The following is a 23,994-nucleotide window of genomic DNA, read 5'->3' as shown; positions in this document are numbered from 1 at the left end:
TGGCAGATGGAATTTGATTTAGATAAATGTAAGGTGATGTATTTTGGTGGATTAAACCACGACAAGACCTATTCAGTTCATGGTAAGACGTTGGGGTGAGTTATAAAACGAAGAGATCTCCGGGTACAGGTTCATAGCTCCTTGAAAGTGGAGTCACATGTGGACAGGGTGGTGAAGAAGACATTCGACATGCTTGGTTTCAGTGGTCAGAACATTGAACATGGGAGTTGGGACATCTTGTTGAAATTGTACAAGACATTCGTAAGGCCACATTTGGAGTACTGTGTACAGTTCTGGTCACCCTATTATGGGAAGGAAGGATATTAAACTCGAAAGAGTGCAGAAAAGATTTATTAGGATGCTACCAGGATTTGATGGTTTGAGTTATAAGGAGGGGCTGGATAGACTGGAACTTTTTTTTTCCCCTGGAGCACAGGAGACCTCGAGGTGATATAAAGAGGCCTATATCATAATGAGGAAATAGATAAGGTAGATAGCCAACAGCTTTTCCCCACAATAAAGGAGTCTAAAACTAGAGAACATAGGTTTAAGATGAGAGGGGAGGGATACAAAAGGGTCCAGAAGGGCAATTTATTTCACACAGAGTGGTGTGTGGAACGAGTTGCCAGAGGTAGTAGAGGCGGGTACAATTTTGTCTTTTAAAAATAATTTAGACAATTACATGGGTGAGCTGGATATAGAGGGATATGGACCAAACACGGGCAATAGGGACGAACTTAATGGCAAAAATTGGGCGGCATGGACATGTTGTGCCGAAGGGCTTTTTTCCATGCTGTGAACCTCCATGACTCGATTTATTGACACAAACAGCAAATCCAAATTATTTTTCCCTGCTGCCATCTCCTGGCTGAACGCAAGTTGTGCAACAAGGTCACGATTCAATCAAACCTTCATCGATTGGAGTGAAATAACATCAACATGGTTCTGACCGATTAACATGATTGCAAACCATGATATTAATCAAATTCCATGTCCCAAGGATCTGCTTTCTGATTGGGCGACCCTGCTCACCCCGATCTATCGGAAAGTGTAAAACTCCTCGAACGGGAATGTCGGTTATATAATTCTCTAAGCTGTGATTTCTCTGCCACTTGATTGCTTGTGTATTCGTTCTATAAATACAGAGGGGGTGACAGAGCCAGGTGGTGTTGTGGTGACTGTGCGAGCATTTGACCAAGGGTCAGTTCCTGACCCAGAGTTTTGACTTAATTAATTAGCTATCTCTGGTCAGAACAGATGGGGGACACTCCTAAAAAAAAACACCAAATATTCTCATCATCCATGTGTTTCTAACATAAAATCCAGCTTCAATTTCCGTTCAGTGGAAACTTTGTTCAGATGAACTGCAAATCTAATCAGAGTTATCAGTCAGAAACAACAGCAAAAAGGTGGCTCAAACTGTCCAGAGAAACGAGACAAGCGAAGTTCAGGTTAAAAAAATGGGCCAAGGACGCACCTGGTGTCTGCTGAAATCAGCAACTAAGGTAGTTTTGTAATTATAACTAATGAAAATAACAACTGCTTCCGCAGAGTGAGCGATGGTGGTATCGTGGTGAGCATAGCTGCCTTGACCCGGTTTCGATTCCCGGCCATCGCATTGGTAATGTATATTGGACATTATCGGCGCCCTCTTGTGGTTTACACGCACCATTTGACTGAAATGAAGTGGACTTTATTTTTCGGATGCAGAATTCGGGTTCAATTTGATTTTAATGAAAGGTTATTGAAAAAGAATAACAAGTCTCTGAACTAGTGAATGAGTTCTGGATCAGAGACAAAGATACAAATTAAAAGGAGACGAACAAATTTCAACTCACACGCTGTGCTCTGCATCATTCCGGTGCCTGATAAAGGTCTGTGAATGTTGCTAAGGTGGTTACATCACAACAGCAAATAAACAGCTGGGATGGCCGAGTGGTTAAGGCGTTGGACTTGCAATCCAATGGCGTTTCCCCGCGCAGGTTCGAACCCTGCTCGCAGCGGGTGTGATTTGAAATGTTCACTCTACTGCTTCAGGGCAGCCACTGGCTCAAAGAAGGTTTGCAAAGTTTTGGTATTTGGATCTCCATCGTGCATTCAGCTGCATGGCTCCGGGCTGGGTGCAGGAAGATGGGCTTGGAAAGGACACCTGGGTGTCCTTATTATTTTGTAAATTGAATTTGTGTCTTTATATGCCCTGTTGTGAATAGAACTCCCACTCACCTGATGAAGGAGCAGCAAGCTTTGTTACCAAATAAACCTGTTGGACTTTCACCTGGTGTGAGATTTCTTGCTGTGTCCTTGGACTGGCATGGCAGGATAGGTTCAATGGCTTCCTTCTGTGCTGTTATTTTTCTATAATTCTTCCTGTGGTTCGATGAGAAAATTCATAACATGAACATTTTCTTTTAAAAGCAGCATCAAGGCACAAAGGCAAAATACGGTCTCATGTCAGAGGAAGATTCTTATGCAATGGCATAAGAATGCACACAGAGCATAAAAATACATTTCATCAGAATACATTGAATGAATATTTCAAAATGCTGCTTCGGTGATATCACATCATGTTCATTCAAACACATTGCAACAAGCTGGTCATTACTGGGCGTTCTGTGTTCCTCGTTATAACAGTTTGGGAATGGAAGGAGCAGGTTCACATCTGCACATTGACAGGATCAAACTGTCTCAGATTGACAGCTCCCAGGACAGGCTTTCCTCTCCTCTCGCTCTGTGCTGTGGATTCTCAGGGATTAGTTGGAGTTTCCCAGCTCAGTAACTGTAAAAGCCTCTGAGGCTGGCAATGCTCACAGTGTCTGCTCCTCACATTCAGGGGGCTGCAGCCAATCAGAGTTGTGCCTGATTTAACCCAGAACTGGTTGAAATGATGATATTGTTTACAAGCTGAATTCTATTTGATCAGATGAAGGTACAGATTGTGTGCACTCAGTCACTAAACAACAATATCCCGCCTTCATATAGAGTGGATGAGAGTGGGTGGAGGGAGAGACAGAGACAGAGTGAGTTAGGGTGGTGAGAAACAGACGGCCAGACAATGTCTCAGTGACAGAAATCCTTGTAAATTCCAGCTTTAGCCAGAAAGATTCTCTTGGAGAAACAGAAGCTGCAGTATGTGGAAGAGACACGTTATTAATCCCACACTCAGGAACAGTGCTGCCTTTTGACAGAAGAGATGGGGAGAGGCAAAATAAACTGAATGGTCCAGTTCAAAACTGTGTGCAGGCTCAGAGGGAGTAGGTTCAGGAAGATATTTGAAAGTGAGATAGTTTAGGACTGTCGCTTGCAAAGTGGATGGGATCCTTGGCTTCACAAATGGAAGCACTGAGTATCCATTGGATCCCGCATAATCCACAGTGTAAAAGGAGGCCATTTGCCCATTGCATCTGCACTGACTCTCTGGAAGAACATCTTTCGCCCATGGCTAACCCTCTTACTCTACACATCTTGGGTCACTAAGGGGCAATATATCATGTCTAATCCATTTATTCTGCACATGTTTAGTCTATGGGAGGAAACTGGAGCACCTGGGGAAACCCATGCAGATACAGGGAGAATGTGCAAACTCCACACAGACAGTCAGCCATGGAGGAATTGAGCATGGGTCTCTGGCGCTGTGAAGCAGCAGCGCTAACCAGTGCCACTCTGCTGGTGTAACTTTAACAATCCAATTCCTTTCTGAATGCCTCACTTGAAGCTGCATCACCACATTGTCAGACAATGCATCCCAGAGCTGAACTACTCGCTGCGGGAAAGGGTTTTCTCATTATGCTTCAATCACTAACAAAGGGTCAGTAAATTGGTCCACGGGGGTGAAAGGGTTTCATATGATGTGACCCTTCGTAAACTGGGTCTGTATTCTCTGTGATTCACAAGCATGAGAGGCAAAACATTAAAACATACAAGATTCTGAAGGGGTTTGATTTTGTGGACATTGGGAGATTGCGGAAGCTGGCTCAGTGTAAGGATCAGATCATTTCGGACTGACATGAGAATAAATTTCAGCACTCATTGGGTTGTGATCCTTTGACTTGCTCCATTGTTGAATACACTAGTGGTGGCACAGTGGTTAGCATTGCTGCCTCAAAGCACCAGGGAACCGGGTTCAATTCCACCTTGGGTGATTGCCTGTATGATGTTTGCACATCCTCCCCATGTTTGCAATTCATCCCATTCTCCAAAGTTAAGATGGATTGACCAGGCTAAATTGCCTGTTAGTGTCCCAAATATATTGGTTAGGGGGGTTAGCAGAATATGTGGGGTTACCGGGATAGGTTCTGGGTGGGATGCTCTGTCAGAGAGTCAGTGCAGATTCAATGGATCAAATGGCCTCCATCTACACTGCAGGTTATGACAATCTATGACAATTAAGGCTGAGATAGACAAATTTTGGTTTCTCAGGGAATCAAGGGAGTGAGGTGTAAAGTGGAGTTCAATCCCAAGATCTGAAACTCCATAAGCAGCTGGTATATCCACACCTGGAGTCTGCATCCACAGTTTGGAACCCACACTTTTAAAAAGATATACAGCTGATATAAAGAGTGCAAAGCTGTGTAACCAGGAAAATGGAAGGCATGAGGGGAATACTTAGTGAGGGATTAAGAATTATTGGATTGCAACCTTTCAAGAGGTTGATTTATGGTTTAGTTCAAATTTATAAATTGATACATGACCTTATTACCCAAGCTTGAAAAGTTCTTTATTCGGAGTTACCATATTTTTGGTGATCGTCAGTATCAACGACAGAAATTTGATTCACATCATAATAGTCACAGTTTGTTTTCTCCCCAATAGAATTGCTGATATTTTAAATGATTTTGTTAGGAATGCTGAAAATGTAGTGACTTTTTAGAAAACTTGTCAGAAATATAGTGTGATTTCTATCTATGTATTGTCTGATGATGTTGCTGTTCTTGTTTTAATACTGTGCCTATGTGCTTTGCACTGTATGGCAATAAAGACACATAAACCATAATTGTTTTGAATGGTTTAACATTATTGATGAGCCACATAGTAAATGTCTGCCCTTATTTCCTGTGTTCTTGTGACTGGACAAGACACAAGCATGGATACTGAGGGGAAAAAAAGGGTGGAAATTGCAGAGGCAATGGTTAAAAGTTTTCTATCCCAGCTACTTATATGAGTGGTGCCAGAGGACTGGAGAATTGCAAATGATAAATACACTTCTTCAGAAAAGGCTGTGAGGATAAGCCAACTGAAGTCCAATCAGTTTAACCTCAGCAACGTGAAATATTCTCCAAACACTGGAGAGTAAATTAACACTCACTTGTGCTGATGTACATTAAGGAAAACACGTACATAATGATTAAAGGGGAATCATATTTTACTTGCTTAAGATTTTAATGAGGGTAACAGAAAAGGTTGATGAGGGGAATGTGGTAAATGTGAACATGGACTGCCAAAAAGCATTTTATAAATAAAGGGGCACACAGCAAACTTGTGGTAACATTTGGAGCTGATAGAATAAAAGGGACAGCAGCAACATGAATAGGAATCTGACAGAGTGACAGGAAACACAGCAGTGGGAAATGTTTTTATTTGGAATGGAGGTCGGTTAAAGTGGGATTCCCGGCGGGTTGGTGTTAGGAATCCTGCTCTTCCTGATACATATTAGAGACATCGGCAATGCTGCGCAGAGCACATATTCAAACTGTGGTAATTACACAATACGTGACAGCATTGTGAACTGTGAGGGGGTAGTGTTGAAGCTCAAAGTTACTTCGACAGCTTGTGGATTAGTGAGACAAGACCAATTTAAAGCAGAGAAGTGTGAAATGATTTATTTCAGTGGGAAGTAAAGGGAGAGACAATATGAAAAAAATGATACAATTGTAAAGGCATGCAGGAACAAGGGACCTGTGATTAAATGTGACACTAATAATTGCTGTTTGGGTGACAGGTTGAGAGTGTGGTTATTAAAGTATTTGGGATTGTGAGCTTTATGCATAGGGGCAGAGTTTACAAGACCAAGCAAGTTATGGGAAAGCTGTATAAAACCCTGGTTTGGCCTCAGTTGGAGTATTGCATTATCTGCAGGACAGCACTGTTTCGAAAAGAGGGGAAGGCATAAAAAAGGTTGCAATAAATCTCTGGGCGAGGGTCCAGGGATGAAGAAGTTCAGTTGCATCGGGAGATTGGAGAATTTGGGTCTTTGTTGAAGAGAAGGTTGAGAGGAGATTTGATAGAGGTGTTCAGGATTGTGGAGGGAAATGGAAGGAGCTGACAGGGAGAAGCTGTCATGTCCCAATCTTCCTCTGTCAGGAAGTGTTCCCCAAACTGAATGAACAGGGCACTGTTCCTGGTTACACTTCTCTGGCAATGCTAAATATTCCGAGTATTTGTTTTAATGTGTAATATTTAAGATAATTATACAAACACAACAAATTGTTTAGAGTAAAGAAGAGACATTAAAAGTGAAAATTCATGTTGACATCTCTCTGCTGGGCTTTGAGTCTTTCCAGTATGGGCCACTGATCTGATTAATCCAATGATGCTTTTCCCAGTCGCCTGCGTAACATGGCTTGAATCCTGGACTTTCAGTTTTTGAACTACACAGCAGAGCGTTTAAGAAAGTATTGGGGCTGAATGGCCTCATCTGTGCTCCAGTCCTCCTTCCGTCTGGTGAGCTGATCTGACACCCACCCCAGAGTGGAGTTGCTGCACAGATTGCCTTAAAAATGGTCTCTCAGCTGAGGGAATAACTGTGAATCTCATCACCACTTCCATCCTGACTAATTTCCTCCACTTCAAACCGTCCATCAATGCCAGAAGGAGTCAGAACTGGAGTAGGAATCTCCACCAATGATTCAGTCCCATCTTTGACCACTCGAGCATCCTGCCTTGCCTCACATCTTCTCTGTTCTCCAGCAGCGATGATGTTCCAGGGTCTTGGCTACTCTGAGTGGCCTGTTCGAGGATCGCCTTGCTCCAAAGCAGCTGCCTTTTGATGTTTGTCAGCAAGTTGTTGAAACTTGGCTCCTCTTCACCTCCAACTTCAGACCAATCGGAGATTTCCATCTTCCAAGTTTCTGGGGCTGGTTGAGCAGAAACAACAATAATTGAGGATTTTGCAGTGTTGTTACATTCGAGCAGATTTCCACCTGGGGCATTTCATTAAACACCGGCTTTTTCACTTCATTAACAACTATAGGAATGGCAATGCAATGTATTGGCCCATTTATCCTCACATAGGATTTCGCACATCATGTTGACGTTGCACAAGACATTGGGAAGGCCACACTAGGAATACCGTATGCAGTTCTGGTCACCCTATTATAGAAAGACCATTATTAAATTTGAAAGAGTGCAGAAATGATTTACTAGGATGCTACCGGGACTTGATTGTTTGAGTTATCAGGAGAGGCTGAATAGACTGGGACTTTTTCCCTGGAGTGTAGGAGGCGTGGGGTGATGTTATAGAGATCTATAAAATAATGAGGGCCATAGATCAGCAAGATAGTCAATATCTTTTCCCAAAGATAGGAGAGTCTAAAAGTGGAGAGCATAGGTTTAAAGTGAGAGGGGAGAAACACAGAGGGTGGAGTCTGGAACGAGCTGTCAGAGATAGCAGCAGAGGTGGTTACAATTTTGCCTGGGCGGCATTGATGAGTTGGGCTGAACAGCCTGTTTCCAGCTGTAAATCTCTGTGACTGTATGACTATGACTCCAGCCCTATCCGGAAACGATGCAGGTTGTCACTATCATTGCTGTAAGTGGAGGTGGACAATGCTCATTCACAACATCTGTATTCCGTATGAACAGCTGGCAGGTAGAACACCAAATCAATGGTAAATATTCTGTTAACATCCAGTGAAACTGGGGAACTATGTTAACGGGTCGGTACATTGACAACACAGGACTCTGTGACAATAGCTTCATCCCCAACAGGGTGATGTCACCACATCCACAATTTCCCCAGTTTGGAGATTCCAGTCAGGAAGCAAGGAGCAAAGTGTAAGACACCAGAGAAAAGACAAGAGATCTTCATTTCTATCAAACAAATCATTATGTCAGGAGTTCCCAAAGGACAGCCAATGAATGACTTCTTTAAGAGGTCATAGTCATAGAATTTTACAGCACAGATAGAGGCCATTCAGCCCCTCGTGTATGTACTGGCCATCAGCATCTATCTATTCTAATCCCATTTTTCAGCGCGTATTCAAACATGTACGACCTGATGAGGGAACCAAACGTAACATTTCCACATTTGCTGACAACACAAAACTGGCGGAATTGTGAGTTGAAGGAGAATGCATGGAGGCTTCAAGGTGATTTGGACAACTTGAGTGAGTGACCAAACACATGGCAGATGCAGTACAACGCGGCTAAACGTGAATTTCTACATTTTGGTGTGAAAAACAGAAAGGACAGGATGAGAGGAGATCTGATTAAAACATAAAATTCTAACAGGGCTGGACAGATTAGCTGCAGGAAGGAAGTTTTCCTTGGTTGGGGAATGTAGAACAAGAGGACACAGTCTTAGGATACGGGGTTCACCATTTAGGAAGAAGAGGAGGAGAGATTTCTTCACCCATAGGGTGGTGAACCTGTGGAATTCTCTACCTCAGAAGCTGTGGAGACCAAGTCACTGCATATATTCAAGAAGGAGAGAGAGGTTTTTTTTAGATTTTACTGGCATCAAGGGGTATTGGGAAAAATGAGAACATGGAATGGAGATAGAGGATCAGACATGATCACATTGAATGATGCAATAGACTCGAAGGGCTGAATGGCCGACTCCACTTCCCAGTTTCTATGTTTTCAAGTTCTGATGAAAGGTCACAGACCTGAAACACTAACTCTGTTTCTCTCTCTGAACAGATGCTGCACAATTTGCTGAGCTTGCTTTTCTGCTTTCATTTCAGATTTCCAGCTTCCGAACAGAACCCAGCCAGAGTCAGCACCTTCAGTAGAGAGGGAGAGAGGGACCAGTGAGTGTAGAACTGAACCCAGCCAGAGTCAGCACCTTCAGTAGAGAGAGAGAAACCAGTGAGTGTAGAACTGAACCCAGCCAGAGTCAGCACCTTCAACAGAGAGAGAGAGAGAGAGAGGAACCAGTGAGTTAGAACTGAACCCAGCCAGAGTCAGCACCTTCAATAGAGAGAGAGAAACCAGTGAGTTAGAACTGAACCCAGCCAGAGTCAGCACCTTCAATAGAGAGAGAGAAACCAGTGAGTGTGGAACTGAACCCTGCCAGAATCAGCACCTTCAGTAGAGAGAGAGATAGAGAGAGGAACCAGTGAGTGTAGAACTGAACCCAGCCAGAGTCAGCACCTTCAATAGAGAGAGAGAAACCAGTGAGTTAGAACTGAACGCAGCCAGAGTCAGCACCTTCAATAGAGAGAGAGAAACCAGTGAGTGTAGAACTGAACCCTGCCAGAGTCAGCACCTTCAACAGAGAGAGAGATAGAGAGAGGAACCAGTGAGTTAGAACTGAACCCAGCCAGAGTCAGCACCTTCAATAGAGAGAGAGAAACCAGTGAGTGTGGAACTGAACCCTGTCAGAATCAGCACCTTCAGTAGAGAGAGAGATAGAGAGAGGAACCAGTGAGTGTAGAACTGAACCCAGCCAGAGTCAGCATCTTCAATAGAGAGAGAGAAACCAGTGAGTTAGAACTGAACGCAGCCAGAGTCAGCACCTTCAATAGAGAGAGAGAAACCAGTGAGTGTGGAACTGAACCCTGCCAGAATCAGCACCTTCAGTAGAGAGAGAGATAGAGAGAGGAACCAGTGAGTTTAGAACTGAACCCAGCCAGAGTCAGCACCTTCAATAGAGAGAGAGAAACCAGTGAGTGTAGAACTGAACCCTGCCAGAGTCAGCACCTTCAATAGAGAGAGAGAAACCAGTGAGTGTAGAACTGAACCCTGCCAGAGTCAGCACCTTCAATAGAGAGAGAGAAACCAGTGAGTGTAGAACTGAACCCTGCCAGAGTCAGCACCTTCAACAGAGAGAGAGAGGAACCAGTGAGTTAGAACTGAACCCAGCCAGAGTCAGCACCTTCAATAGAGAGAGAGAAACCAGTGAGTGTGGAACTGAACCCTGTCAGAATCAGCACCTTCAGTAGAGAGAGAGATAGAGAGAGGAACCAGTGAGTGTAGAACTGAACCCAGCCAGAGTCAGCATCTTCAATAGAGAGAGAGAAACCAGTGAGTCAGAACTGAACGCAGCCAGAGTCAGCACCTTCAATAGAGAGAGAGAAACCAGTGAGTCAGAACTGAACGCAGCCAGAGTCAGCACCTTCAATAGAGAGAGAGAAACCAGTGAGTCAGAACTGAACGCAGCCAGAGTCAGCACCTTCAATAGAGAGAGAGAAACCAGTGAGTGTGGAACTGAACCCTGCCAGAATCAGCACCTTCAGTAGAGAGAGAGATAGAGAGAGGAACCAGTGAGTGTAGAACTGAACCCAGCCAGAGTCAGCACCTTCAATAGAGAGAGAGAAACCAGTGAGTTAGAACTGAACGCAGCCAGAGTCAGCACCTTCAATAGAGAGAGAGAAACCAGTGAGTGTAGAACTGAACCCTGCCAGAGTCAGCACCTTCAACAGAGAGAGAGATAGAGAGAGGAACCAGTGAGTTAGAACTGAACCCAGCCAGAGTCAGCACCTTCAATAGAGAGAGAAACCAGTGAGTTTGAACTGAACGCAGCCAGAGTCAGCACCTTCAATAGAGAGAGAGAAACCAGTGAGTGTGGAACTGAACCCTGCCAGAATCAGCACCTTCAGTAGAGAGAGAGATAGAGAGAGGAACCAGTGAGTGCAGAACTGAACCCAGCCAGAGTCAGCACCTTCAAGAGAGAGAGAGAAACCAGTGAGTGCAGAACTGAACACAGCCAGAGTCAGCACCTTCAGTAGAGAGGAACCAGTGAGTGTAGAACTGAATCCAGCCAGAGTGAGCACCTTCAGTGGAGAGAGAGAAACCAGTGAGTGCAGAACTGAACGCAGCCAGAGTCAGCATCTTCAGGGGAGAGGGAGGAACCAGTGAGTGTGGAACTGAACCCAGCCAGAGTCAGCACCTTCAGAGGATAGAGAGGTAACTAATCTAAACCCTGTATTCAAGAACAGATGATGTGGAGATGCCGGTGTTGGACTGGGGTAAACACAGTTCCAGCTTTAACAACACCAGGTTAAAGTCCAACAGGTTTATTTGGTAGCAAATGCCATGAGCTTTCAGAGCGCTGCTCCTTCGTCAGATGCAGTGGAAATCTGCTCTCAAACAGGCCACAGTTTGCCCTGTTTGAGAGCAGATTTCCACTCCATCTGACGAAGGAGCAGCGCTCCGAAAGCAAATGTTATTTGCTACCAAATAAACCTGTTGGACTTCAAGAACAGAGGCAGAAAAGAAAGAGGGAACCAATGAACAGTGAGCTGAACGCCGGTCAGCGGGCAGTTGCTCGAGTCCATCATCAAGCATTTGGAAAGTAGGGTTATAATCAGCATGGATTTAAGGGAGGGAAATCATGCTTGACAATACTACTGGAATTCTTTGAGGATGTAACTAGGAGAGTTGACCAGGAAGAACCTGTGGATGCGGTTTATTTAGACTTTCAGAAGGCTTTGGACAAGGTTTCACATGACGTTTTTAAGTTTTAAAGGTTAATTTGTTTTTTAGTGTCAGAAGCAGGTTTACATTAACACTGCAATGAAGTTATTGTGAAAATCCCCCACTCGCCAGACTCTGCTACCTGTTCAGGGAGAATTTAGCATGACCAATATACCTAACTAGCACATCTTTCAGATTGTGGGAGGAAACTGGAGCACCCAGAGGAAACCCACATAGATGCAGACGTACATAGATGTACGTGCAGACTTCACTGTGACAGTGACCCAAGCCAGGAGTCGAAGCCGCGTCCCTGTAGCTGTGAGACAGCAGTGCTCACCACTGTGCCACCTCTCTACTATATAAAATTAAAGTACATGGGATTGCAGGTAGTGCCTTGTGATGTATAGAAAGCTGGTGAACAGACAGGAAGCAAAGAGATGGCATAAATGGGTATTTTTCCAATTGGAAGGCAGTGATTAGTGGGGTACCGCAGGGATCTGCGCGAGGACCCCAACTGTTGATATTATATATTAATGATTTGGACACGGGAGCTAAATGTATTATCTCCAAATATGTAGATGATACAATTGTGTGGGAGGGTGAGCTTTGAGGGGCATGCAGAGATCCTCCAGCGTGATTTGGACAGGCTGAGTGTGTGGGCATCTACATGGCAGATGTAGTATTATGTGGATATTATGGCAGATGATGAAATTTGAATTCACTATGAATCTGCAATCAAAAATCTAATTGTCGCTTGTCATTGAACCCTATCTGGTTTACTAATGTCCTCAAAGCAAGGAATTCTGCTGGGCCAGAGTGTGTTTGAATTGTCACATCTGAAGGTAACAAAAGCATGGATGAGGGTTTCAGGGACGGGTGAGTTGAGGTATTACAAACACTGTGTGATGTTATACAGCTGGAAATAGGTGATCTTGGTGAAGGAACAGATATGTGGTTGGAATCTTATTTCCGAGTCTGATGAGGTGCCAAGATTATGAGGGTTTGTTTCAAACTCGGACATTGACAGTGGGAGATGGACTCAGTGACTGAGAACAGAATTTGTAGTGGAAACATTGGTCTTCCAAATATTTAATTGGGGGAATTCTCTGCTTAGCCAGTACTCGAGGTCGGAGAAGGAGTGTAATAACTTAATAACAGGGGATTGGTTGTGAGAGGTGATGGTGAGGTACAGCTGGGTGTTATCAGCAGACATGTGAAAACTAACACTGTGCTTTCAGATAATATCACTGAGGGGTAAGGTGTAGATGAAAAATAGGAAGGAGCCAAGGATATATCCTTGGGTGATTTCGGTGGTAACAGAACAGGATGGGAAGAGAAACCATTGCAGGTGATACTCTGCATATGACCAGAAAGATAAGAATGGAACCGGCCGAGTGCAGTCTTACCCAGCTGAACAATCCCTCCTCATCTCCTCATCCTTCTCAACCTACCCACACCTTTGACATGGTTGACTGCCCCATTATGCTCCAATACCTTCCCACTGTCAGGTCAGTGTGCACAGCAGGTGAAGATGTTCATGTACCTGACATCCTGGGAAAACTAATGATGGATGAAGGCCCACTCAGTAAACGAGAGGAGAGAAAGCTGGAGTTCTCAATCATCTTCATCTCGAGCGGCAGCTCCTCCCTCTCAATATGTGTGGTGAGATCAGGCCATTCTGCTCAGTCAGGAACACCCAGACTGACTGTAAGAGAGAGAGAGAGGCTGTAATTAGAACCAAACAAGAAGGGAGATTCACTCAAAGTCACCAAGCCCCGTCCCAAAACAGAGCACAGGAAGATCCCAGTATCTAACCACGGCCTCTGCAAAGTGAGCTGCTCTAACCTGCTGTGACACTGAGCCCAACACACAAAGCATGGGAAGATCCCAATTTCTGTGCTGATTGGTCTGACTCCAGGGAGTTTGCAGTGCCGCTATTGCCCTCTTTTTAGGGCAGTGCCGCTATTGCTGAGACGGGGGAACTGCAGCGTGACATGTTTACACAGGAAGCTGCCATTGGAAACACTAAGCTGCGGATTTATAGAATCCGACAGTGCAGGAGAAGGCCATTCTGCCCATCGAGTCTGCACCAACTACAGTCCCACCCAGGTTCTACCCCCAGCACTGACCCGAGCTGGTCCCCATGAAACGAAGGAGCAGTTTAGCACGGCCAATCCACCTAACCCGCACATCTCTGGACTGTGGGAGGAAACCGGAGCACCCGGAGGAAACCCACGCTCCCCACGCTGTGAGGCAGCAGTGCTAACTACTGTGCCACCCCATTTACAGCCGGGCAGGATGAGATTCCCGCTACCAAAACCCTTCACCCATCCGGTGCCCCGCTGTGGATGGATCCGGACCCGGGGATTTTAGCCACTGGCGGGACATTTGCTGCCGCTCCGCGCGGTGTCTGATGGGCCCGAATCCCCGCCAATGGCCTGCGACCGACAGCTGGGAAAACCAATCGGAAATTGACGCATCGCGATTATCCAATGGCCGCTCTGCGCCCACTGAGTGACAGCTGCGTTATCCAATCAATGGGTTCCATAGTCAGAAGTTCGAGACCATTGAAAATGATGCTCCCAATTGTAACCAATCGCAGACCGCGTTGCTAACAACAACAGCCCCACAATGTGATTGACATCTTGTCTAGCCAATCGTAACGCAGTGTCCAATCGGACTGTGCCGCTCGTGCGCGACTGCCGGTCCGATGGTCGTGGGTTATCGTTGATATTTGCCCTCTTTTTAGGTCAAACCAAATAAACAAACTCGTGAGCGTCACTCCCAGCCCAGCGTCATTGCGTCATTCAATTCAATCCGGAGCTGAAACCAATGAGAAATCAAAGAGCTGGAGGCGGAAAGAATCCTTAAAGTGGAACCGCTCACACAATTATAGTTGTACAATTATAATTTGTTGATGGCAGTTAAAGCGGCAAAAGGATTGCGGAAAGTCAGAGGATGCAAAAGCTGAAACCCGCGGGAAAGGAAGGAGGAAAGAAATGAAGGGAAAAGGCGACAGAAATGAACGAGAGGAAAGCAAGCTGAAAGCCAGGGGCTTTTAGAGAGGGTATTCCAGAGCTGAAACCCAGAGAGCTGAAAGTACGAATATCACTGGTGGAGTGAACCAAGTAAGAAGTCTAACAACACCAGGTTAAAGTCCAACAGTTTTATTTGGTCGCAAAAGCCACTAGCTTTCAGAGCGCTGTTCCCCCATCAGGTAAGTCAGGTAACGTGATGAAGGAGCAGCGCTCCGAAAGCTCGTGGCTTTGGCGACCAAATAAACATGTTGGACTTTAACCTGATGTTGTGAGACTTCTTACCATGAGGGCAGAATCAGTGGAGCTCAGATATCTCAGATGATTGTTATGCTGGAGGTGATGAAAGGTAGGAAGAGCTGAGGACATGGAGGGTTTTGGAAACACGGATAAGAATATTAAAATTGAGACATTGCTTAACCACGAGTCAGTGTTTGTCACTGAGCACAGGGTTGATGCATTAACGGTATCTGGAGTAAATTCTGATTTAATGATGAGAAATCAATTAGCAGCTTTCTGGACACAGCAGCACAATAAATCGGATCAGAAGTGGACCACTTGGCCCCTCAAGCCTGCTGCTCCATTCAATAGGATCATGTTTTAGATTCCAAACCACAGAATCTTTACAATGCCGTAACAGCCCATTTGGTCCATCAAGTCTACACTGCCTTATTGAAATTGCACGCTACCTAATCCCACTCTCCTGCCTCACAGCCCCAGAGACCCGGGTTTGCTCCTGGCCTTTGCTGACTGTGCAAATTTTGCACATTCTCCCCCGTGGGTTTCCTCTGGGTGCTCTGGTTGACTCCCACGATTCAAAGATGTGCAGCTTAGGTGGATTGGCCATGTTAAATGTTCCTTTAGTTTCCAAAGATGTATACATTAGGAACTGAAACTGTGCAATTTTGACACTTATTTTGAAATTTTCCCCCTGGTTCTTGATGAACGCTTGACTGGAACATAAAAAACTCTATCATTGAATCCCTACATTGCAAAAGGTGGCCATTCGGCCCATTGAGTCTGCGCTGATTCTCTGATCTATCCATGCAACCTCACATATTTATCCTGTTAATCCTCCTAATCTAAACATACTGGGAGACATAAGGGTAAATTTAGCATGGTAAATCCACTTACCCTATCAATGGAGTGTGGGGGGAAACCAGAGCACACAGAGGAAAGCTACGTGGACATAGAGAAAATGTGAAAAATACGTACAGTCACCCAAGGCCTGAATTGAGTCCAGGTCTCTGTCATTCTGCAGCAGCAGTGCGAAAGCCACTCTTATTTCTCTTCCATAAGACCATAAGACATAGGAGCAGAATTAGGCCACTCAGCCCATCGAATCTGTTCCGCCATTTTTCTCTTTCCCATTCTGCTGTCTTTTCCCCATAACCCCTGATCCCCTTATTACTCAAGAATCTATCTATCTCTGTCTTAGATACACTCAACGACCTGACCTCCACAGCCTTTTGCAGCAAAGATTTCCATAGATTCGCCACTCTCTGGCTGAAGAAATTTCTCCTCATCTCTGTTTTAAAGGAACGTTCCTTTCGTCTGAGGTTGTGCTCTGGTTGTAGTTTTTCCTACAAGTGGAAACATCCTCTCTGTGTCCACTCTCTCCAGGCCCCCCAGTATCCTTTAAGTTTCAATAAGATCCCCCCTCATCCTTGTAAACTCCAACGAATACAGACCCAGAGTCCTCAACCGTTCTTCATACAACAAGCTCTTCGTTCCATGGATCATTCTTGTGAACCTCCTCTGGACCTTTTCCAAGGCCAGCACATCCTTCCTTAGATACGGTGCCCAAACTGCTCACAATACTCCACACGGTGTCCGACCAGAACCTTTGCCAGCCTCAGAAGTACATCCGTGCTCTTGTATTCCACCCCTCTCGATATTGCATTTCCCTTCCTAACTGCCAACTGAACCTGCACGTTTACCTTAAGAGAATCCTGAACAAGGACTCCCAAGTCCCTTTGTGCTTCTGAGTTCCTAAGCATTTCACAATTTAAAAAGCAATCTGTGCCTCCATTCCTCCTTCCAAAGTGCGTAACCTCACACTTTCCCACATTGTTTTCCTTCTGCCATTTCTCTGCCTACTCTCCCAGCCTTTCCAAATCCTTCTGCAGCACACCTGCTTCCTCAATATTACGTTTCCCTCTACAGGTCCTCACAGACTTCTTTCCGTGAGGAAAAATACCCAACTTCTCAATCGATCTTCATTGCTACAAATCTTTGTCAACAGAATCATTCATGTGAATATCCTTTGCACTCCCTCCAAACTTCTTCAAGTGTGGTGCCCAGCACTGGACTCAGTGCTCCAGGTGAGGCCTATCTAGTGTATTTAAAATCTCAACATGATCTTCTTATTCATGTATTCAATCTTCCAATAAAACATAGGGTGTCATTTGCTTTATTACCTGCTCTCTCAACATGCCCAACCACCTTTAATGACTTTTCTCCTGAGAAACCGAGATCACTTTTTTCCTGCATTTCCTTAAGTGTTTCTCCATTTATTTCTCCACACTCTCAAAATGAATCAACTCACACTTCTGTGCATTGAACATCATCTAGTTAGGTGATTGACTCGCCCAGGTGCCCGACTGTGGCAAATTGGGGAATTTCACAATAACTTCATTGCAGTGTTAATGTGAGCCTCACATGTGACTAATAAACTTTACTTTAACTTTACTTTTCTTTACTTTTACTTCATCTGCCACTCGTCTGCCCAGAGGACAGCAATGGAATCATTCACTCAGAATCTACACATTGTTCTGAGCTCTAAGGTCTCTCAGAATAATTCACTCGGCCTCTCAACATGGAACAACCACCTCATTCCGGGGGGTAATCTCGTGAACCTTCTCTGTACCGCCTCTAATGCAAGCTTATCTTTTCTCAAATGTGGATACCACAGCTGCACACAGCATTGCAGATGTGGTCTCCATAAACTCCTGAACAATTGTACCAAGACACTTTTCTTCATCTCCTCCAATTCACGTGCAAAAAACCAAACATGCCATTTGCCTTTGTAATTGCTTGAATGAATAATCCAGATTGTGCTCCGAATTCTCCAGAACATTTGAAATCCGTCACATTTCAAACTCTCCTCAACTCTGAAGAAGAGTCACAGACACCGAAAGCATTAACTCTGTTTCTCCCCCGATAGATGCTGCGAGACCTGCATGAGGTTTCTTGCATTTTCTGTTTTTATGTCAAATTCCGTCACTGTGCCATCCTCATCTCCTTTCAGACACATATTTGTAATTTTTAAACTCTCCAGTGACTTAGGCCACCAACTGTCTTGTCATTTAATCAGTGTTGCACTTCTACTTGTTTAGAAACGACAAGAGAACAGTTCACACTCGATTCAGTGATGAATGATGAATGAGAAATTATGTGAGGAGTTGTGACAGAAAATGAACATCTCCGCCTTCTCCCTGTAACGCGGCAGATAACAATCTAATTCCTTTGGAACGTTTCAATTGAATCTGTATCCACCGCACTTTCCAGCAGTGTATTCCAAACTTTAAACACTCACTGTGTGAAAAATGTTTTCCTCGTCTTCCTATTCCTTCCTTTGCGCATCATGTTCAATCTGTTCTCTCTCATTCTTCATCATTCCACAAGTGGGAACAGTTTGTCCCTATCCATTCTGTCCAGACTTCTCATGACATTTAATACCTGTAAGTGGAACCCCTGATGGAGTGGTAAGATATTTAAACCAGGAGACATTAAGGCATGGATACAACTCGCAGCATTCAGTTAAATGACTTTTAAATACGTTTATGAGCTAACACGAAGTAATGTGAGATGCAGTAATTTCATTCAAATGAGTAATTATGATTGTAAAATACATATGCGGATATTTTGAATGGATTATTATTGACTTTAAGGAAGTTACCAATTGGCAGTAAACCAATCCAGATAACCCTTTGTCAAAGGGTCATCTGGACTCGAAACACGAGCTCATTTCACTCCTTACAGATGCTGCCAGACCGGCAGAGATTTTCCAACATTTTCTCTTTTGGTTTCAGATGACAGCATCCGCAGTAATTTGGTGTTATTTTAGAGTTGTACTATTGCACCTCATTTAGAGTTGTAGGACTGAGAAACGTTACTAATGAAATGGATTCGATACTTTGGAACTGTTTTCCTTTTACTTTTCATTGTCTCTCTATAATCTTCCTACCAGAATGAATCACTTCACAATTCTCAGCTTTGAATTTCATCTGTAACTTGTCCACGCATTCCGTCAACTTGCCGATGTCCTTTTTGAAGTTTTACACCAGGCTCCTCACAGTTCACGATGCTTCCAAGTTTCACATTGTCCACAAATTCTGAAATTGTGCCCTGTGCACCATTACCTCTGTCTAATATATCCTGGTGCATGTTCACAGTATCTACACCTTGTGTGCATTTCAAACTGGGTTGAGGTTTATAACAGAAAAGAGGAGCCAATGCAGATACCTGCCTGCATATTCCACGTAAATGCTGAAGAATTGTAGTCAAGTGGTTTTGTTATTATTGTTAAGAGGAAGTAACAGAGGATGGATTCGATCCATCGGCCTCTGAGCTATGGGCCAAGCACTCTTCAGCTGCGCCAGTCTGCTACAGAAAGTCCATCTTCGCTTCCACCCGCCCCCCACCCCGCCCGCCTCCGCTCCCCAGTCTCCGCCCCTCCCCCACGACCCCTGTCCCCTTCTCCCTCCTCCCCTCCCCCTCCTCCCCCGTTCCCCCTCCCTCCCCTCCCCCTCCACCTGCCTTCCCCTCCTCCCCCCTCGCCCTCCCCCCTTCCCCGCCCCCTCCTCTCCCCTGCTCCCTCCCCCCTTTCCCCTCCCGCTCCCCCTCCCCCTCCCCCTCCCCCTCCCATCTCCCCCTCCCCCTCCCTAACCCCCCTCCCCCTTCCACTCCCCTCTCCCCTCTCTTTCTCCCCATCCCCCCCCCCTCCTTCCCACTCCTCCCTCCCCCCTCTCCTCCTCCCCCCTCTCCTCCTCCCCCTCACCCTACCCCCCACCCCCGCTGCCTATCAATGCAATCAGTCAGATATTCACTTCCACACTTTTGTTTAACACCATCACCAGTGTCAGGAGGCTCAGTCTGGCTACACAATTCCACTGCATTACACCAAGAATAAAGGGTCAGAGAAAGACACACACAAAATCAGCCAAAGAGGTTGTTTGTTCACGTGTAACGACAGTCACGGAATTGATCACTGATGTTTGAATGGAGTTTTCTCTTGTAAATATGTTTATAAATATATTTCCCGCTGTGTAACTGTGCTCTCTGCTGTTCAAAGATGTTCACTGTTGTTGTGCAAAGTGTTTCACTGTTTATCCTGCTGTGCTCTATGATATAGAGGTTAACAACATGGAAACAGCCCCATCGGCCCAACCTGTCCATGCCGCCCAGTTTTTTCAGTAAGAAGTTTAACAACACCAGGTTAAAGTCCAACAGGTTTATTTGGATGGTCTCCACCTGGACCGAGCTGGGATCAGTGTTCTGGCGAAGAGAGTAAATGGGGTGGTCAATAGGACTTTAAACTAGAGATTGGGGGGGAAGGGAAAGTCAGGGAACCAAGAGGTGAAGGAATCAGTGGGAAGCGTAGCTGCTTAGGATTACAAAAAATCACGAAAAGACAGCACTCAGGAGAGGTTACGATAGTCCCCATCTCACAAAATATGACACAGTGTCTGGAAAGGCTCAGTAGACCAAGGTCCACCACACTACGAAAACAAAAAGGGACGGTCAATAGGGAATTAAAGGTGCTATATTTAAATGCCCGCAGTGTCCGGAACAAGATAGATGAGCTTGTGGCCCAGATTGTGACTGGCAGGTATGATGTGGTAGGCATCACAGAGACGTGGTTGCAGGGGGTTCAGGACTGGCAGTTAAACATCCAGGGATTCACAACCTATCGAAAAGACAGAGGGGTGGGTAGAGGGGGCGGGGTTGCCTTGTTAATTAGAAATGAAATTAAATCAATAGCACTAAACGACATAGGGTCAGACGATGTGGAGTCTGTGTGGGTAGAGTTGAGGAACCACAAAGGCAAAAAAACCATAATGGGAGTTATGTACAGGCCTCCTGACAGTGGTCAGGACCAGGGGCACAAAATGCACCACGAAATAGAAAGGGCATGTCAGAAAGGCAAGGTCACAGTGATCATGGGGGATTTCAATATGCAGGTGGACTGGGTAAATAATGTTGCCAGTGGACCCAAAGAAAGGGAATTCATTGAATGTTTACAGGATGGCTTTTTGGAACAGCTTGTGATGGAGCCCACGAGGGAACAGGCTATTCTGGACTTAGTGTTATGTAATGAGCCAGACGTGATAAAAGATCTTAAAGTAAGGGAACACTTAGGAAGCAGTGATCATAATATGGTAGAATTCAGTCTGCAATTTGAAAGAAGGAAGGCAGAATCAGATGTGAAGGTTCTACAGTTAAATAAAGGTAATTACAGGCGCATGAGGGAGGAACTGACAAAAATCGACTGGAAGCAGAGCCTAATGGGAAAGACAGTAGAACAGCAATGGCAGGAGTTTCTGGGAGTAATTGAGGACACAGTGCAGAGGTTCATCCCAAACAAAAGAAAGGTTATCAGAGGGGGGATTAGGCAGCCATGGCTGACAAAGGAAGTCAGGGAATGCATCAAGGCAAAAGAGAGAGCCTATAATGTGGCAAAGAGTAGTGGGAAGTCAGAAGATTGGGAAGGCTATAAAAACAAACAGAGGATAACAAAGAGAGAAATAAGGAAGGAGAGGATCAAATATGAAGGTAGGCTAGCCAGTAACATTAGGAATGATAGTAAAAGTTTCTTTAAATACATTAAAAACAAACGGGAGGCAAAAGTAGACATTGGGCCGCTCCAAAATGACGCTGGTAATCTAGTGATGGGAGACAAGGAAATAGCTGAGGAACTTAATAAGTACTTTGCGTCAGTCTTCACAGTAGAAGACATGAGTAATATCCCAACAATTCAGGAAAGTCAGGGGGCAGAGTTGAATATGGTTGCCATCACAAAGGAGAAAGTGCTAGAGAAACTAAAAGGTCTGAAAATTGATAAATCTCCGGGCCCAGATGGGCTACATCCTAGAGTTCTAAAGGAGATAGCTGAAGAAATAGTGGAGGCGTTAGTTATGATCTTTCAAAAGTCACTGGAGTCAGGGAAAGTCCCAGAGGATTGGAAAATCGCTGTTGTAACCCCACTGTTCAAGAAGGGAACAAGAAAAAAGATGGAAAATTATAGGCCAATTAGCCTAACCTCAGTTGTTGGCAAAATTCTAGAATCCATCGTTAAGGATGAGATTTCTAAATTCTTGGAAGTGCAGGGTCGGATTAAGACAAGTCAGCATGGATTTAGTAAGGGGAGGTCGTGCCTGACAAACCTGTTAGAGTTCTTTGAAGAGATAACAAATAGGTTAGACCAAGGAGAGCCAATGGATGTTATCTATCTTGACTTCCAAAAGGCCTTTGACAAGGTGCCTCACGGGAGACTGCTGAGTAAAATAAGGGCCCATGGTATTCGAGGCAAGGTACTAACATGGATTGACGATTGGCTGTCAGACAGAAGGCAGAGAGTTGGGATAAAAGGTTCTTTCTCAGAATGGCAACCGGTGACAAGTGGTGTCCCGCAGGGTTCAGTGTTGGGGCCACAGCTGTTCTCTTTATATATTAACGATCTAGATGACGGGACTGGGAGCATTCTGGCCAAGTTTGCCGATGATACAAAGATAGGTGGAGGGGCAGGTAGTATTGAGGAGGTGGGGAGGCTGCAGAAAGATTTAGACAGTTTAGGAGAGTGGTCCAAGAAGTGGCTGATGAAATTCAACGTGGGCAAGTGCGAGGTCGTACACTTTGGAAAAAAGAATAGAGGCATGGACTATTTTCTAAACGGTGACAAAATTCATAATTCTAAAGTGCAAAGGGACTTGGGAGTCCTAGTCCAGGATTCTCTAAAGGTAAACTTGCAGGTTGAGTCCGTAATTAAGAAAGCAAATGTAATGTTGTCATTTATCTCAAGAGGCTTGGAATACAAAAGCAGGGATGTACTTCTGAGGCTTTATAAAGCACTGGTTAGGCCCCATTTGGAGTACTGTGAGCAATTTTGGGCCCCACACCTCAGGAAGGACATACTGGCACTGGAGCGGGTCCAGCGGAGATTCACACGGATGATCCCAGGAATGGTAGGCCTGACATACGATGAACGTCTGAGGATCGTGGGATTATATTCATTGGAGTTTAGGAGGTTGAGGGGAGATCTGATAGAAACTTACAAGATAATGAACGGCTTAGATAGGATGGACGTAGGGAAGTTGTTTCCATTAACAGGGGAGACTAGGACGCGGGGGCACAGCCTTAGAATAAAAGGGAGTCACTTTAGAACAGAGATGAGGAGAAATTTCTTCAGCCAGAGAGTGGTGGGTCTGTGGAATTCATTGCCACAGAGGGCTGTGGAGGCCGAGACGTTGAGCGTCTTCAAGACAGAAATTGATAAATTCTTGATTTCTCGAGGAATTAAGGGCTATGGGGAGAGAGCGGGTAAATGGAGTTGAAATCAACCATGATTGAATGGTGGAGTGGACTCGATGGGCCGAATGGCCTTACTTCCGCTCCTATGTCTTATGGTCTTATGGTCTTATGGTAGCAAAAGCCACACAAGCTTTCGAGGCTCTGAGCCCCTTCTTCAGGTGAGTGGGAATTCTGTTCACAAACAGAACTTATAAAGACACAGACTCAATTTACATGAATAATGGTTGGAATGCGAATACTTACAACTAATCCAGTCTTTAAGAAACAAAACAATGGGAGTGGAGAGAGCATCAAGACAGGCTAAAAAGATGTGTATTGTCTCCAGACAAGACAGCCCAGTTTTTTACCACCGAGCGATTCCCAATCGCCCGTGTTTGCGCCAGACCCATCTTACCCATGTAACTGACTCAATTGTTGTTGAGAGATGATTTCTGCTGTTGTGTAAGATGCTCCGCTGTTGTGTTTCCGGCTGTGTAAATGTTTTTTTTTCTATTCTGTTAATATGGCCCCTGCTCTGCAAATGTGTTCCATGTTGTTTGAGAAGATTCTCCGTGAAGATGTTTCTGTCAGTAAATTGTTGCATGTTGTGTTAAGATGTTCCCCGTTCGTATGCTTTCTTGCATATAAAATTGATTCACTGCAGATTGAGCTTTTTTGGAGAAAAGACAAGCCGATGTAAATACCTGTCTGCAGACTCCACGTAAAAGCCACAAGTCGTTTCATTTTCAGTGATAATAGGAGTAGCAGAGGATGGTTTCGATCCATCGACCTCTGGGTTATGGGCCCAGCACGCTTCCGCTGCGCCACTCTGCTCCGTCAAGGGCCTTTGCTGCTGCCTATCAATATAGTCAGG

General features: G+C 44.9%; 2 non-coding genes across 2 annotated transcripts; one reads left to right on the top strand and one right to left on the bottom strand.

The window, feature by feature from the left end:
• Positions 1–1,921: 1,921 nt before the first annotated feature.
• On the top strand, positions 1,922–2,003 carry trnaa-ugc (transfer RNA alanine (anticodon UGC)). The gene has a single exon. It is a non-coding gene; the product is annotated as a tRNA-Ala (tRNA).
• Positions 2,004–23,882: 21,879 nt separating this feature from the next.
• trnam-cau (transfer RNA methionine (anticodon CAU)) lies at positions 23,883–23,954 on the bottom strand. Its single transcript has one exon. It is a non-coding gene; the product is annotated as a tRNA-Met (tRNA).
• Between the last annotated feature and the right edge of the window lie 40 nt (positions 23,955–23,994).

Source organism: Mustelus asterias, unplaced genomic scaffold (genome assembly GCF_964213995.1).
Source record: "Mustelus asterias unplaced genomic scaffold, sMusAst1.hap1.1 HAP1_SCAFFOLD_35, whole genome shotgun sequence".
NCBI classification, from domain to species: Eukaryota; Metazoa; Chordata; class Chondrichthyes; order Carcharhiniformes; family Triakidae; genus Mustelus; species Mustelus asterias.
The sequence above is the reverse complement of the archived record's forward strand: the minus strand, read 5'-3'. Positions and strand labels throughout refer to the sequence as shown.